Here is a 17002-nt window from a genome sequence, read left to right as displayed (position 1 = left end):
CTGCTGAGAAGTCTGGATAATTAGGATTGTGCTCTGGGAATGTGGATTGCAGTGGAGTTTAACCTAGGAGGGTGTTTGCTGCTCCCTTGGGTCACCTGAGGCACAGGGAGGGAGCAGCAGGATTGCTCCTGTGCTGGTGGATTACTGGGATTGTTTTGGGAGGAATTATTCTAATTAGACACCTGAAAGGCTAAATTGTAATGATAATCCAACCATGGCAACATCACCTGCACAGGGTGGATATAGAGCCAGAGGAATTCAGCCAACTCTGGAAGTTCCTTCCAGCCACAGAACAGAGCACTGACCTACACATGGTGTGAGGAAACTGCTGTAGGAAGGAGGGAAGGAAGGAAAAGGAAGGAAAAAGAAGGAAGGAGAAGGAAGGAGAAAGAAGGAAGGAGAGGGAAGGAAGGAGAAGGAAGAAAAAGAAGGAGGAAGGAAGAAGAAAGGAGAAAGGAAGGGGAAGGAAGGAGAAGGAATGAGAAGGAAGAATAGGGAGGATGGAAGGAGAAAGAAGGAGGATGGAAGGAGAAGGAAGGAAGGAGAAGGAAGAATAAGGAGGAGGATGGAAGGAGAAGGAAGGAGAAGAAAGGAAGGAGAAGGAAGGAAGGGGAAAAAAGGATAAAGGTGTAGAAAGACATGTTTAAGGCATGGCTCTTTGGAACAGCCTTCCTCCCTCCTCCTCCTCCTCCTCCTCCTCCAAAAGATCTCATCATCCATGGACCATCCTGTGCTGCCCAGGAGGACATTTGCAGCCTGGGAATTACAAGAATGGATAAACTAGTAGTAGAGTTTGCCCTGATTTATCTAAGTTCGTGCTGTGCAGGAAGACAATTTTCATGTGATAATTTTAATGAGTTAAACCTGTAAAAAAGGGTTACTAAGCCTCTTGATGTCTCTGGCAGCCAAGAGTGAACAGCAGGTGCAGAGGCAGCAACAACCTCACCTGAAGGAACACAAGTGTTTGTACCTACAGCCACACTCAAAACACAGAGAACTGGATATTTAGCCCCAAAATCTCAGAACTGAGACACATCATCACACACTGAGCAGCAGGTCTGGCTGCTTCTCCCCTTCACTCCACATTCAAGATGTTAACTCTCTGCATTAAGATTCATTTTCAGGGATGCACCAAATCCTTGTTGAGAATCCCAACGATTCTCTACTAGCAGGAGAGAGACATTTGCACAACATCAACCTCATCACCACCACCTCAGCCAGGCTTACATTTTTCCTAAGCAAAAGGGGAAAAAAAAGCAATTCACATCTGAGATAACAACTTGTTCTGTGGCTCTCAAACCGGAATTGTGTAGGAATGAGCTTTCACAAGAGGAGGAGTCTTGCTTAATCATGGTAAAGGTTTACATCTAAGCAATCTTCCCTCCTCTGTGCCAGGGAAAATAGAAAAGAGGCTGAAAAAAATAGTACAAAAGCAGAAACATAACATAAGGTGCATGGAGGAAAGAGCAGGAACAGTTTATGACTTCCCTGTGGCACCAGGTGACGAATGCAGAAGGCAGCAGAGCTTTCTTTTTTTTTCCCCCATGAAAATCAGCACCATCAGAATGTCTGTGTTCCATTTTCCCCCTCCTGAAGGAAGATCAAGGCCATGAGAACACAGAAAATTTGCTCTTGTGAATGTGGAGCAACAGCCTATTTTAGATGGCATCAGAAATAAGATCCCAAGTGGAAAACATCTAAGAATAATTTCCAGCCAAAGACTTGACTCGTCAAGAAAACTCAGCTCAGGCAAACCAGAGCTGAAGGCAAATCAGGGATGAACTTGGTGAAACAAACTCAGTATTTGACAAACAGAAGCATTTAAGGAAACCAAACAACCTTAAACTAAACTTCAATATTTGGTTTGGGACCAAAAAAAGCATCTGGAGCTAATCCAAGAAGCAGTTTGGATAAGATGTGCTGGTCCCAGTGGCATCCTGAGAAGGGATCATGCTCTCACTATAGCAGGTTTTTACCTGGTGTTGTTTGGAGCAGGAAGATCTCTCCTCCTCAGGTGAAATGTGGCTAGTCAGTGTTTCCTGACAGACATCTGGAGTGTTTGGAAAGAACCCTGAAGGTGACAGTCTCATCTGACATCAGTGTGGACCAAGCACAGCTCGAAAATGTGCCAGGAGATCCTAATGAGAAAACACAGGAATTTTTCCAGCCACAGGAGGAGCCAACCAGGATGATGCCTTTGGAAACTGCTGGGCTTTGTAGGAGTCACTAAAAACTGGTTTAGTTAAGGAAAATAATCTCCCAAAGGGTGAGTTTCCACTTATTTGACCACCATCTGTGCAGTCCATCGTCAGTCCAGATCCATCCCTGCGTGCCAGAGGCTGCTCCTGCTTCCCCCAGATGTGATAATCTCTGCTCTCCTCCAAGGCTTGGGCTCATATTTCCCCTAAAAAAAAAAAAAAATCTTGTTGCATCATATAAATACATCCTCCTCCTGCTGCTGCTGCTGCTTTTAAAAAGCAGATTTCAAGGCAAACCAGAAAGGGATGACCAACATCCTCAAACGCAGGGGAGATTAATCATCATGTGAGAGCACAGGAGGAAAAGCCTTTCTGTTCATCCTGCTCATTGTTCACAAACCAGGAGACAAAAATTAAAAAAAACCAACCCACAAATATTCTTTTGGTTCTGCTTTTGTTTTGGCCAAAAGATGAAACAAAATCATACATTTTCATGAGCTGCCTTGGAGCTCTTAGGGTTTATATCAGCCCCATGAGCAACTGTCTGCATGGACCTCCCTGCCCAGACTGTCCCTTTGGCCAGTAACTGCTGCAGGGTCAGTGGTTCCTGCAGGGCTGTGGCAGTTTTTGGTTTTGGTGCTGTGTCTGAGAAGGATCATGCCCAAAGGGAATAGTTTTAGATGAGGATTAGTGTGTGAATTCTTCTGGACTAATAGATAAGTGCTACAATAATTTAGGGCAGTGATTTCCAACTTGTGGTTAGCAGACCCTTGGGGTTAATACATTGCTCTGTAGAAATCTATTTAAAAGTATGGAAAAAAAACCCTCCCAGTTTAGTATAAACCACATGGAAAGGCAGAGGTTTGTGTTTAGGAGGCAAGTTGAAGACTAAAACTCACTCACCAGTTTAGAAATGCTGCAAAGGAACTTCTCCAAGCAGCAGGTACAGGCCAAGCAAAATTGGGTATTTCAGCAAGAGATAACAGTATGAGGAACTCTGGTTATTAATCAGAGTTATTAGACTTAATAGCAAGTGATAACTCCACGAGCCCCAGAGCTCCTCTGGCCATTTGTCCACAGAGTGAGTTATTGTCCAACATTGCTGACTCCAATTGGATTCTCTCTGACACTGCTTGGGAAATTGTGGTTAGATCCATTGACTCAAACCTTCAACCCTCTTGATTATTTTCCTGCAGTGATGCAGAGACTCTGAGTTGGCTGCAGAGTTTTCTCCCTGCACAAGGTGAGAAGCCTTTACCATTACAGCCTGAGCAAAAAGATCCATCTGAGAGGAAAAAGCATTTTCCCCCTTCCCCTTGGGGCCAAGCTCATTTCCCTTTTGACTTTCCTGCTTTCAAACCAGGCCATGATGAGCCAGGCTAAGAAAAATAAGGACACCTTAGAGCATTTGAATGGGATGACATAAATATTTCCATTGAGAGGGAAAAAGCAGCAGTTCCAAAGAGTTAAAAGTCATTTAAACTCTGGGTTGCAATGAAAATTCCAGCTGATAGCACTATATATTGGCCATCCTCGAATGACCACTAAGGCTCTGCTAACATCATCCATCAGCAGCTCACACTGGGGGGTGAAGCAGGTCAGGAGATGCTCTTTGGGCAATCATATGAAGATTAACACACAGGGTGCAGAGGGTTTTATTGGCACCACTCAGATGTCACCAGCCTCTCTCCACAGTGATCCCAAACTGCCAAGTTATCGATTGGGATAAATGCCTGAATGTTTTGTAGGGATCTTGAGGCCTGGCAGGGAAAGTTCCTCCCCAGGGACTCCTAAGGGAAGCAGAATTGAAACCTCTTCCAAAGAGGTCAATGGTGCATAGGGAAAAAGAAAAGATAAGGTTAATGGGACACATGCTCCAGCAGATAAATATGTTTCTGTTCCCTGTAGGGAGGAGTAAAAGTAGCTGAAGCTTTTTGCTGTGCATTGCTTTGCCAAATTGCAGAATTACCCTTTTCCCTAGCCAGCCACTAACCAAAACAGGAAAACAGAGACCCTGTGGAGTTCAGAGTTTCCAGAGTGGGAGTTCCTGTGCCAGACCATTAGAATCCAGGCCAGAAACAGGAGTTGGGATTTTACATGATCACAGGAAGTCATCAGCTAAAGCCATAAAGGAGGAAAGATCTGCACTTTGCAGATGTCACAGCCCCATTTTGCAGGTTATTTTTGTCCCCTGTAGGGCAGCATTTAGCTCTTTTTAAAACATGAACTTCTCCCCAAGTGCCCACATCCCCCTGCAAAGCCAAATCCCCTCAGCTGGTGCTGCTGGACACTGTGCTGAGCTCCCTGGCAAACACTGAGACGTGGACAGAGCTCAGTGCAGCCCAAAATAACTTTGAAATCACCTTCAGGGTGAAGTTCATCTGTCCCGACCTGAGAAACAGGTCACTCCTAACCTCAGTGGGATGAATCACTGTCTGCACTATATTTATAAGGAGCCTGGGGAGGTCTGTACCACATTGTTGACGTTTTGCCAGGCTGAGCCTGGTGAGCAGAGATGTCCCATCTACCTTATGCCACCCGCAAGCAAAACAGGTCCTGTGACACAGGCACAGCTTGGAGGGGTCTCAGAGTTCTGGAGGCACTGGAGGAGACACTGCACTCTCCTGACAGAGCAGCTCTTCCTCCAGTATCCTCCAGTATCCTGGTCTGGTTGTGGGGCTATGCTGCTGGCACATCCATGGGATGGACCCTGCTGCTGCGAAAGAGTGGGGTGTGATCTGCTGACTCCAGAAATGTCCTCAGTGGCCTTTCAGTTTTCCCTGGGTCAGTACTAAATGAAACAATTTTATGAAATTCCATGAAATAGGAAAAGGGTTTTCTTTCCTGGTGTCTCTGGGTGGTCCCAGCTCAGACTCACTGCCCCATCATTCTCCATCTGTTATGGAACAGATCCCATGGAATGACAAATCTCCTCCTTGGACCCACAGAACCGATTACATTTCCCCTTTCCTTTTCCTGCCTTAAGCCTGCACATAGGACAATGCCTAATCCACATGAAAAACCAAGAAAAATCTGCCTTGGATCCTCAACCAGGCTAAGCAGATCCTCTTCCAGGACCCAAACAAACCCTGTAGAGGTCAGTGCCTCCTCCCTCTCCCCACACATGTGCCTGGGTGAGCAATGAGCTCACACTGCTGCTGGCTGGAGGTGCCCAAAAGAGGGGGAAGTATTTGTGTTGCTGAGCCTCAAGCTGGTGTGTATTAACTCCCAGATTTTAATACCAGTCTCCTCTGGGCTGCTCGAGCCATGCACACTGCATACAGATGGGGAAGGCTCTGACCAGGTGGTCAGGCTGTAAAACAGAAAATAAGAGAGTCAGAGAAAAGAACAATTATGGGATTATAAAAATACCTGCCAGGTATCCAAAAATGCAAGGGGGAAAGCAAGTAGTGATGGGGGGGGGAGAGGAATGGAAATTATTGTCTCAGAGCAGCATCCTCCTGTCCCAGAGTCAGAAAGGAAACAAACCCTAAATATTTCTTGGTGAAGATATGGAACCTGTGGGGACATGTGGTCCTCCAGCCTGGCTGATGGGTCACTGCAATGCCAACACTCCACACTGCTGATACTCTCCCAGGTGAAGCCCAAGACACTCAGGACAGGCTGAATCTCCCAGAACACAAGGCTGGGTGTGCTGGACAGGATGTAGAGTTAATCAGCTTGGCCAGTGCTGAGCCCATGGACACCCAAGTACCTCTGCAGGAGCAGCTGGTGCTGTAGGGAGGCTGTAAGTGCTCATTTTCTAGCTGGATGGTAGGGCAAAAAGCAATGTCACCTCCACTGATCTTACTCTGGGTCTGCTTTGGTTTGTCAGATGGTTTTTCCAGCTATCACCTTAGCAAGTCACCGAGGCCACGATGGTCCCATGGGCTGTGCAACACTGAGGGCACAAGGGACACCTTGTCTGCAGCATGGATGGAGCAGGAGCATCTCAGATCCAGGCTGGGAAGAAACCTGCAGAAACCAGGGAAGCCTGTGTGTATTTGGCCAAAGGCAAACTCAGCTCAGCCTTTAATGCTTTGCTAATGGCTTGCTTCCTGAGCTTTTCCCCCTAAACTTGCTCAGGGCTCTTTTCATTTCATCCTAGAAAAATCCCAGTGTTGGCCTCAGAAGCTCTGAGAGATAAAAGAGAAGGAACTTCAGCCCTCAAATAGCCATTGCTGAGGGTTGTCCTGGAGACCAGAAGAAAAATCCAGGGAGAGATGGTCAAGTGGTTGATGGCACAACACCTGCTCCATGGAAGGGGCTCTTCTCTTGAGGTAGCTGCCACTTTTCTGCTCTTTGAAAGGACTTTGGCACTTGGTGGATCAAACTTTGGAGGAGAGGGAATACAGTATTGTACCAGGGCTGGAAAGACCTTTCAGATAGAGGAATTTCTTTTTTTTCTGTAAATAAATTTGAAGCCTGTGTGTGATTTCAAAGAGGTCTGGTAACTCAGATGGCAGTTTAGAGTTCAGCACAGCTGTTATTAAGTGACATCTTTGAGCCATGTGTATAAAACCAGAGCAGATGCTGATAATGGTTTCCCCTGGGTTTACAATCTATCACACTTATTCTCACCACACAGCCAGAAACCACCTTTCTAGATATTGTGTTACCTTATCACTTCAGCTCCTTCCTGAGATGGCCATAGCAGGTCCCAAATCAGATAAAGCCCCAGCACATCAGGGCACTCAGCCTTTAAATCAGCATTTAAAGGAGCCTTTATCACTCCCTTCTTCAAGCTTTGCAGTCACAGTGTGAGGCACGAGGCAGGTTAGGCTTCAGCTCACCTTGCTCACACTGAATGTTTCCCAGTTTTTGGCTTCTATCACTCCTGGCTCAGCGTGTGGTTCACACTGAGGGTCTGGGAGGGAGTTAATCACTCAGAAGAGAAGGATTCTGTGACATTTAACTGCAGCTGGCAGGGGCAGCACGAGGGGAGGAGTGCTGACAATCCAAGGGCAGGACCACACCTGCATCCAGCCACATAAAATGAATCTTAGGGCTTGGAATGGATCATCCAGTGCCAACCCCATGGGCAGGGACACCTCCCACCAGAGCAGGAAACTCAAGGCTTTATCCAACCTGGAATGAACACTGCCAGGGTTGGGACAGCCACAGCCTCCCTGGGCAACCTGTGCCAGTGTCTCACCACCTTCTTCGTCCTAATACCTAGCCTAAATTTCTCCTCCTTCCATTTGAACCCGTTACCCCTTGTCCTATGAGACAGGAGTCCTACCTGGAGAAGAGCTTCACCTGGGAGAGTATCAGCAATGTGGAGTGTTGGCATTGCAGTGACCCATCAGCCAGGCTGGAGGACTCTGTGTCCCCACAGCTCATACCATCCATGTCTTCACCAAGAAATATTTGTGGTTTGTTTCCTTCCTGACTCTGGGACAGGAGGATGCTGCTCTGAGCCACTGATTTCCATGGAGAAGGAGCTTGCAGCCATCACACCTGACCTGCTGCTCAGGGCCCAGGGAAGAGCATGGGATTGTGCTGCCAGTGGAGGTGCAGAGGTGGTGTGGGGACACACCAGGGACCCTCAGGCTTGGAGAGTCTGTTCCCTGCTCTCAGCAGTCACGTCCCAGACTCTCCTCTATTATCACAGAGGGAGCAGCAGCTCTGCAGGCATCCCATAAATCACAGCTCGTTGCAGAGCACACGGGTGGGTGCCCTGGGCCATCCTGGAGTTGGAATCATGCAGCATCCAGCTCTCCCTGGGGGTTCCTGGTCAGCCAGCTGAAACCCAGAGCTCTCAGCTCTTCAATTTTGCTGGGAGGAAGCAATACTTTTAAACTTGTTTGCAATTCTCTCTCTCTCTCTCTGCTGCTGTGTCAGGTAGGGAAGGAAGAGATAGGATTTTGAGCTCAGCAGTATTGTTACCTCCTTATGCAATGTGGTTAACAAGACACTTGTAGGTGGGGAGAGCTGCTCCAGCCTGTGCTGGCTCTGTCTCCTCCCAGCCTTGAGAGACCACACTCTCATTCTGAGGCCATAAAAAGCAGAACTGGAAAGGCACAAAGCATCAAGGGCAGGGGGAAGCACTGATGAAGTACAGCCAGTGTGGCAGCCGAGCTTCTCCTGTCAGAGTTGTGAAATGACTTGTGTGCTCATACCTGTCTGAAGCCCTTAAATAACTTCACCAGAAGCTTTCCCACTTCTCCCATCACATTCTGCAGACGTGAGTCAGGTCAGCTCCATATATAAAATGGGAGACCACAAAGGAGCAAGTGACCCAGATTCTGACAGACTTTCCCCAGAATTTTAAGCTTGATATACACCACCAGCAGTTTTCTGGATCACAATGCTTTAACCAACATGAAAAAAAAAACAAAGTCCACCCCCCTCATCACCCCTGAAAGCAAAGAGCCTGCCCAGCACCAGCTCTTTCCAGACACAATCACATCCTGCTGATGAGCTCTGACCCACTGCCCAACCCCAAAACATCCAGCAAAGCCTCAAACATAAGTGTTAAGGAGCAAATCTGGCTTGATTGAAGAAGCAAACCCCAAGCAGAGCAGCACAGCCCCATCCTCCTGCCCAAAGACATACCACAGGACAACAAACCCTCCAAGAACCTCAGACTGTGGCTCCTGGGCTGCATTTCATTCCTGTGAGAGGAATGGATTCTGGGAAGAAGGTGGATTCTGGGAGGCTGTGGGACAAAGGGCTCCACCTGGGGATGGGGAAACCTTCCTGCCCAACCAGGTGCCAAACAGCTGGGAGGGAACTGGGGGACAGCTGCAAGTCACTGCCTGGGACTGAGGGTCAGTAGGATCTGTGTGCTCACAGCGAATATTCCTGACTCCAGCTGGACCAAAGCTCCCTGAGAGTCAGGTGGATCATCCTGTGGCTCATGCCCCAACCACAAATTACATGTTCCTGTTGTAGCTCTTTCTGAAGAGGTGATTTCCCAGGAGCTGGAGAGAAGGTGATTCTCAGCCCTGAGCTGGATCTGCCGGTCCGACAGATTTTTTGCATCATTCCCAGCTCTCTTTAACCACCCACCTTCTCTCACTCTGGCTTTTTTTTTTTTTTTTTTATAACTCCCATGTGAAACCAAGTTGATCTGAAAGTCCCTGACAGACACGTGGTTCCTGTCACTGCCTTTGCTGGTGTCACCCTGATGACACCATACCCAAACCTGCAGCTTCTCTCCTTGGAGCTCCTTCTTTTTCCACCAACACAGCCCTTCCTTACAAACCAACCAACCCAAACAACTCCAACACAGTTTTATCCCTGGCTATGAACATTCAGCTTTTGGGCTGGGTGAAGCACAGCCACTTCTCTGCTCATCAGCTCTCACTCTGCAAAGGTTAAGTATCAATAATACTTTGTATTTTTACAGGCTGCCTCATTCTAAAGCTATTTGCATCTTCTCTGCAAATAGATCCTGTTCAAATTGCAGCCACTTCTGGGGATAAAAATGCAGGGAATGATGAGCCAGGATAGGACCACGCTGCTATGATCAGGACCAGGAGGAATCAAAGGACATTAAAAGCAAATCTCTGCTGGTCCTGACCACGAGAAGATCTCACTACACACAGGGAGGGTTTAAGATCCTGTTACAACGTAGGAGTACAGTGATTAAACCTTTGTTCTTAGCCTGAGCCTTCTGAGGGAGCCTGTAAACACAGTTCACTCTCATCACTTCAGTTATAATAATACATGAGCTTAGGAAGGCTCTGAGCTGCTGCTATTTTCTGTATAAAAATCTTTCTGGCTGAGCAATCTCAACCTACTATTGATCCAGATGACGCATTTGATTCCTATAATTGAGATTGGAATAAAAAAAAAAAAAGTCTATTTCTTCCAGCACGTTTGTTTCTCACATTTGACAGCTCTGTGTTGGGCTTTTTCCATGATTAAAGTGAAGGAATTTTTTTTGAGACTAGAAAGCTTTAGTTGCTTTGGCCCAAAAGTCACAGAGGAGGATCAGACATGGGAATGATGGGGCAAAATATCTGTGTGTTTTCTCACCCAGCACCTTTAAATGTTGAGCAGCTGCTGAGGTTGTTTTCTGGGGGATAATAGAAGGGTTGGTGTTGGAAGAACCTAAAGGATCATCCAGTTCCACCCCTGCCATGGACAGGACACTTTCCACCAGCCTAAGTTGCTCCAAGCCCCATCCAACCTGGCCTGGAACACTCCCAGGGATGGAACAGCCACAGCTTCTCTGGGCAACCTGTGCCAGTGTCTCACCACCCTCACAGGGAGGAATTTATCCCTAATATCCAATCTAAACCTCCTCTCTGTCACTTTGAAGCCTTTCCCACATGTCCTGTTAACTAGGAATTTGGAAAGAAATAAACACCCATAAAACTATGGCCAGATTGGAATGGGACAAGCAAATTCCTGATGCTGCAGGATCAATGCTCTTCCCCTTCTCCTACTGATTTCAAGACAATTTACATCACCTGAACTCAATGGAAATTCTCCAATTTCTCACAGGATAACCAGGAGGCACCAACTCAGAGGAGAAAGTCTCCTAAGGAGTATGGATTCAAGCCTGGAATTCCTCTCTGTGTAAGGAATTGTGCTGGCAGTTCTCAGTTTGGATCTTTCTGTAGGTAGTGTATTGATGGAGAAAGTGTTATGTATACACTTGTTTATTTGCAAAAAAAACGGTGGGAAAAAAAAAAAGTCTATTAAAACCCTGCACCTCTGGGACTGTCTTTGAAAGGCATGTGCTGTGACTCCAGGAGAGGAGTGATCAGCCTGCAATAATTTAGATGTTCCTGTTGCTATGGATACTTTCTTTAAGTGAAGCATACCATTATAATTTAAATTTCCAGGAACAAAAAAAAAAAAAAAAAGAGCAGATTAAAAGTAATAAAAAATGCCAGAGACATAACTGTTTTATTCTTTGCTGTCACTTTTACTTGTGCTGTGACAGCTTATAGAAGTGATAAAATTGCCACGTCTGAGCTGATTTAATACTTTTACACATTTCATTACATTAATTAGGCTTGGGGTTCAGAGGTATAAGTGTGTGATCCAGGCAATAGCCAAGTGACAGGTCTAGTGCTGGGATGTCACCTTAAAAACAGGAGAAGGAGGAGAGTTGGAGCTAAAACAAGACCTGACAAGCAGCAAGTTTGGGGGTTGTTACAGCAAGATCAGAGCAGGGAGATGGAAACACAAAGGTACAAGCCAAATCACTCCCTGCAAAGTATCATCATCGAAGCTTTTAAGCAAAAACTTTGCCTGGAGTGGTGTTAGGATCTGTGGGATTGTAACAGAAACTGCTGCTGTGGTTTGTAGGGAACATCAGGAAAACTGTGTGGAGTTTTTGCTGGGGAAGAAATTGCTGATGGTGATGGCTGGAAAGGTGAAAAAAACCCAAACCCTTGGAGGCAGAAAGCGAGAGATCTGGAGTTTGCAGAGTGGCTGGTTTGAAAGGAGGGGAAGAAAATTCCTCTGGGCTGTCTGCCTGGAGAGACAATGGTTTGGTGATTCCAAAAGGGAAACAGTGATGGCAAAAGTTTGGGGCAAACAAGGTGCCTGGGGGATAAATTGGTATCCAAATCCTGTTTGTCTCCCAGCAAGGCTCAAAAGGCCAGGGAGGAGCAGACAGCAGAATCACTGCTCAGGCCACAGCCCACATGGGAGGCTGTTTTATTCCAGCAATGTTCCCACCCTGTTACCTCAGCCAGGACAGGAGTCTTGGCCTGAACCTGGAGGCTTTAAAGCCAAAGCTTTGAAAATCCCTATTTTCCCCTCCTTGCTTATCTTTCCCAAGCCACGAGCAGCAGCTGGAGGATAAATGACAGGAGTCAGCAGGGCCTTCAGAGCCAAACCTTGATGGGGTTGATGTTTCACAACCTGCCTCTCCTGATAGCTCCTTCTGCAGGGAGAGCAGCAGCCCAGTGGTCCTGCTGCAGGAGTTGTGATGCTGGAGATAATCAAGGAAAAGTGAGGAGAAGGGCTGGAAGGTGCCACAGTCCCTTCCCTGGCTGTGGGCACTGCTTTCCTTGCTGCTCCCACGCTGGGTTTGCTGGCACAACCCAATTCCTGCCATTCCCAACAGCTCCCAAGGACCATGGGGAACGAGGAGCGAGCGCTCAGCTGCAGAGACACGTCCGTGCTCCCAGCCAAGCCCACAGCTTCCCAGCAGGGTGGTGCCCCAGGAGATGCTCAGTGATGCCAAGGGTGAGTGGTGCCAGGCAGGATGGAGAGCCCTGGGCTCTGCTCCCTGCTGGAGACACCTGGCCCTGGGCCAGCGGCGGCGGTTGGCGGCGCGTGGCAACCAGAGCACAGTGCTAATCCTCTTTCTGGGCACAGCTGAGGGTCCCTTTGGCTCTGCTGGCCATGCCAGGAGCTGCTCCAGAGCCAGGAGTGAGGAGGGATCACTGCTGCTGAAGGTCAGAGCCCAGCAGAGAGGGGATCATGTGTGTGTCCAGCATGAGGCTGGTGGCGGTTAATTAACCAACACTTGGTCACTAATTACCTTCTACCTGTGCAACTGCCTCCAATCTTCCTGTGCTTCCTACGTCTGCTTTCTTGGCTCCAGCTCTCTGGCCCCATTTCCACTGCTATCTCTGAAGACTTCCTCTTCCTGCAGCTTTTAATGACTTGACATCTCTCCTTTTTGTAAAGCCAATATTCCTCCTCGGAGCCAAGAACCAGCTGGAGATGTCTGCTTTTAGCAAGGAAGAAAAAAACAACAACCAACCCTCAACAATCCCCTGAGCTCTTTCCCGTTGTCCTTCCCCTGGGCATTAGAGGAGAGGTGCTAAATAAATGAAGTAATGCAATATTAAGACTCTCTCTGTCACAAGTAGAATCCACTCACTCCTGATAAATTGCTCGCGGTCGGATGCTGACTTGGTGCTAAAAGGACTTCCAAGCCCAGGGCTGCCAGCCCTGCTCACTCATTTCTCCTTTGCTCCAGGTTATTCCATCAGCTTCTGGTGCTGCTGTGGTGGGTTCCAGGGTCCTCTCTGTGCTGCAGATGGGGAAAGCCTCCCTGTCCTCCCAAGTCCATGTTCCATCTTCTTAGCTCCTGGTGTCCAACAGGACATGGACATCACCAACCCCAAGTTAGCACTGACAATGAGTTGAGCTTTCAGAATCATAGTATCATGGAATATCCTCAGGTGGAAGGGACCCACAAGGATCATAGAATCATACAATCAACCAGGTTGGAAGAGACCTCAAAGATCATTGAGTCCAACAACTCCAGGCCCTGCACAGGACAACCCCAAAACCCCATCACATACCTGAGATCCTTGTCCAAACACTCCTTGAGCTCTGGCAGGTTTGGGGCTGTCACCACTGTCCTGGGGAGCCTGGGGAAGAAGAACCAAAAGCTCAGCACGATTTCCTCCGAAAGGGGTGTAACAAAGCTAACTTTTTGACCAGGTTCTGGATTTTTGGCACTGAAATTACAGCTTTTTCAGGAGGAGATGCTTTCACACACTGAAGGGGGTTGGCAGAACAGCCCCACACCCCTTGTTCATGCTGACACCCTGTGATGGGACCTGACCAAAGCCACTTGCTCTGGCCTCCTGCTGCAGGATCGCTCCTGCGTTGCGTGCTGCAAACCCAGGGAGAAGTTTAAAAGCAGAGCAGAGATGTGCTCACAAAATACCCCTCCAGCTCTGCGTGCTGACCCGTGCTGAGCTCCTCCTGAGCCAGCCCTACCCTGGGCTCCAGCAAACATTGCCTGCACCCAGAGGCTTTTCTGGTTCAGCTCCTCTTGGCTCCCCCAGGACAAATCTCAGCGCTGCAGCCACTCGTCACGCAACACTGACGTGTTAGAGTGGGGGAGAGCAGTGCTCAGCCAACCCCTTCCCCTCCCACCCAGTCCCCACTCCATCCCCAGCCAAAATGCACTTGTGCTTTTCCATGAGGATGGATATTTCCTCCTGGTTTGGAGCACAGAGAGCCTCTCTGGGCAGCCCATAGCTCCCAGTGCCCTGGGGCTGGCTGTGAGAGCCAAAATGCAGCACTCAGGTGTGGAGATGAAATGCTGCTCTGTTTGTACGTGAGAAAAGAATGATTTGGGGCACAACAGCTCTGCAGCTCAACGGTTCAAGCTTAGCAGGAATTTATAAACTCTCTTGGTGTTCCAAGGAGAGAAGTTCAGGGCTTGGTGCCTCTCACACTGCACAGCCTTGTGCTCAACAGCTCAGCACTTCCCCCTGGCAGGTGGTTTGTCACCTTCCAGCTGAGTTTGGCCTCGACTCATGGAACAACCACCATCACTCAAGAGCACTCGTGGAATAAAGGAAACAGCAACACTTGATAGACTTAACAGCCACACACAAACTCAGCCTGTAACCTGGCAGCAGCATGATGGATTTGATGTTGCAGGTTTGGGGATGTACTAGATGAGTTTAATGACTTACAGCACCAGCAGGTAAAAAAATTAGCCCCAAAGCACATGGTTTGTGCTAACTGCAGGTTCTGCTTCTTCAGCAGAGGAGCTGAGAGGGAGAGTGAGGAGCTCCCTGTCAGCTCCCTCACCCCTCTGCCTATCAGCTGTGGGATGGCTGGAGCTGTTACATAGAATAGAATCATAGAATCAACCAGGTTGGAAAAGACCTCAAAGATCATCAAGTCCAACCCTACCACTGTTTTTAGACCATGGCACTAAGTGCCACATCCAGTCTCAGCTTGAAAACCTCCAGGGATGGTGATACACCCCATGTACACCCCGTGCCAACCCAGGGTGACACCCCAGCATCTCACAGCACAGCCCACACCAACACCTCTGTGGCTGTGGCTGCTCAGAGGGAGGAACTGAGCAGCAAAGTCACTCCACATCCCCCACCCAGGGAAATGTGGGGCTGAGAGGAGCAGAGCCACCACCTCCCCCAGCTCAGCCCCCCTGAGCCCACTTGTCATGGCACAGCTGCCTCTCACCACGCTCAGCCCTTCCTTCCCTCCCTGGCAGCCATCACAAGTGAAGGAAATGGATGCTGAAAGTTTCTTAACTGGCAGTTAAAAAAAGGTCACATCAGAACTGAAAGATCAATTTGTTCCTCAGCATCACCATCAGTTATGCATGAAGGCACAGGCTGCCGGTGCTCAGCGCTCGTAATCTGGGACAGCTCACCCTGGAACAGGCAATTTACACTGAAAAATGAACTTTTAGTGCATTTATTTTTCTTAGCACTGTGGGATGAGCCTCTGCAAAGCCCTCCTGCTCTGCCTGCAGCCCTGCTCTGCTACCCAGGGGGGAGTGTGTGGCACACACAGCTCAGCTCTGTCAGAAATCCCAAAAGGATTTCTCCAGGCACTTCCCAGGGAATCTGGGCAGTGTGGTTAGCTGGGAGCTGCAGGAGCCCAGCCAAGGCAGAGCTGCAAAGGGAGGTTGAGCACACAGGGCTGTGCCAGCCTCTCCAGGCTGGTTTGGTTTCAAAGGCAGCTGTACCAATTCAGCTCCCCCCAGGGAGAAGCTCTTTGTGACTCAGATACTCTATCAATTAAGAGATTTGGGGGTTTTGATGTCACCTGGACCACATTTCTCTGCAGATGAGCCCAAAGCACTGACCTCCTCCTTCTCACCCATCATCACATCTCCTTACCTGGAGGCCAGGGCAGGCCAAGGTTGAGGCAGGGACAGATCACACATCCCTCTGTGCATCCTGCTTGGCCACATCCAGTCCCAGAAGCATTTCTTGGAAGCAGCACCATGGACAAGTGCCTGACTGTCATCTTCCCACTTGGATGGCCCTGGAATCAGCTGTCCACACCTCCTGTGGATCTTCTGATTGCTTCCTGCTGCGCATCAAGGGACAGAGAGAACTCAACCAGAAACACAAAGGCTTCCACATATTCCAAGGACCATGGTGAAAATAAAGTCACCCAGCACAGATGCTCCAAAAAACGGCAGAACTTTTATTTCCCTCAGTACAGATATTCTTTACAGCATCAGGTTTTCTTAAAAAAACAACTATATACACACATACATAGTGTTGTGCATTTCAGGATCTGCTCCTAGAGGCTCTAGAAAAGGAGAAAGATCAATGTACAGAGAAATCCTCACAGTACAGAGAAATCCTCCTACAGCCCAGGATGTTTCCTGGGAAGATCAGAACTCCTCAGGGTCAGGACAAGGCTCTGGCTATAACCACTGCAATCTTGGACAGGAGGTTCATGTCTCTACCTTGTGCCTCTGCAGCAGGGATCAACTTTGAGAATTCCTTCAATCACAAGAGGCTGGTGCTGCACAGAAGATCAAGGGAGTCATGGGCACAGTCGTTTCAAGGTGGAAAATTGCTTTAACCAATTTTGCAGGATAAACAGAGCACAGGTTTTATTAAGGGATGTGATGAGTCAGCGCCACAGTCCTCGACACCTTCTCACACTAACACTTAGGGGGGAAAAAAAATATCAAATCTAAGTCAGAGTCACTCAGCTGCTTCCTAATGAATTCTTACAGCTGACAGAGAGGTTTTTTTTTCCTGCAAGCAGTTTTAAGAGAGTTATAAAGAGCTATCTGGGGAATGAATTAGTGCTTCAAACCCAAGTTACAAATCTATAAAACAGATTAGTATACTTCACATAAGGCCACAAACACTGCAAACTGTCAGTGTGACTATTTAGGATCATTAAACTTAATCTTTTAATTAGCATAAGCTTTATACCTCCATTACTTATGTTCAGTTCCAGGAGCAGATGAAGCAGCTTCCCAAGTCTCCTGGGAGCAGTGGCTGTCAGGGAGAAGGGAACTGGAGCACCACTGGAAGGGACACTTCTTGCTAATTGAGCATCCAGGTATTGGTGTTGCCTGATCCAATTCCACTGGAGTCTATTGAGTGAGCAACAACCCAATGGTTTTGAGGCAG

Source organism: Acanthisitta chloris, unplaced genomic scaffold (genome assembly GCF_000695815.1).
Source record: "Acanthisitta chloris isolate BGI_N310 unplaced genomic scaffold, ASM69581v1 scaffold21705, whole genome shotgun sequence".
Lineage (NCBI taxonomy): Eukaryota > Metazoa > Chordata > Aves > Passeriformes > Acanthisittidae > Acanthisitta > Acanthisitta chloris.
Note: the sequence above shows the minus strand (reverse complement) of the source record.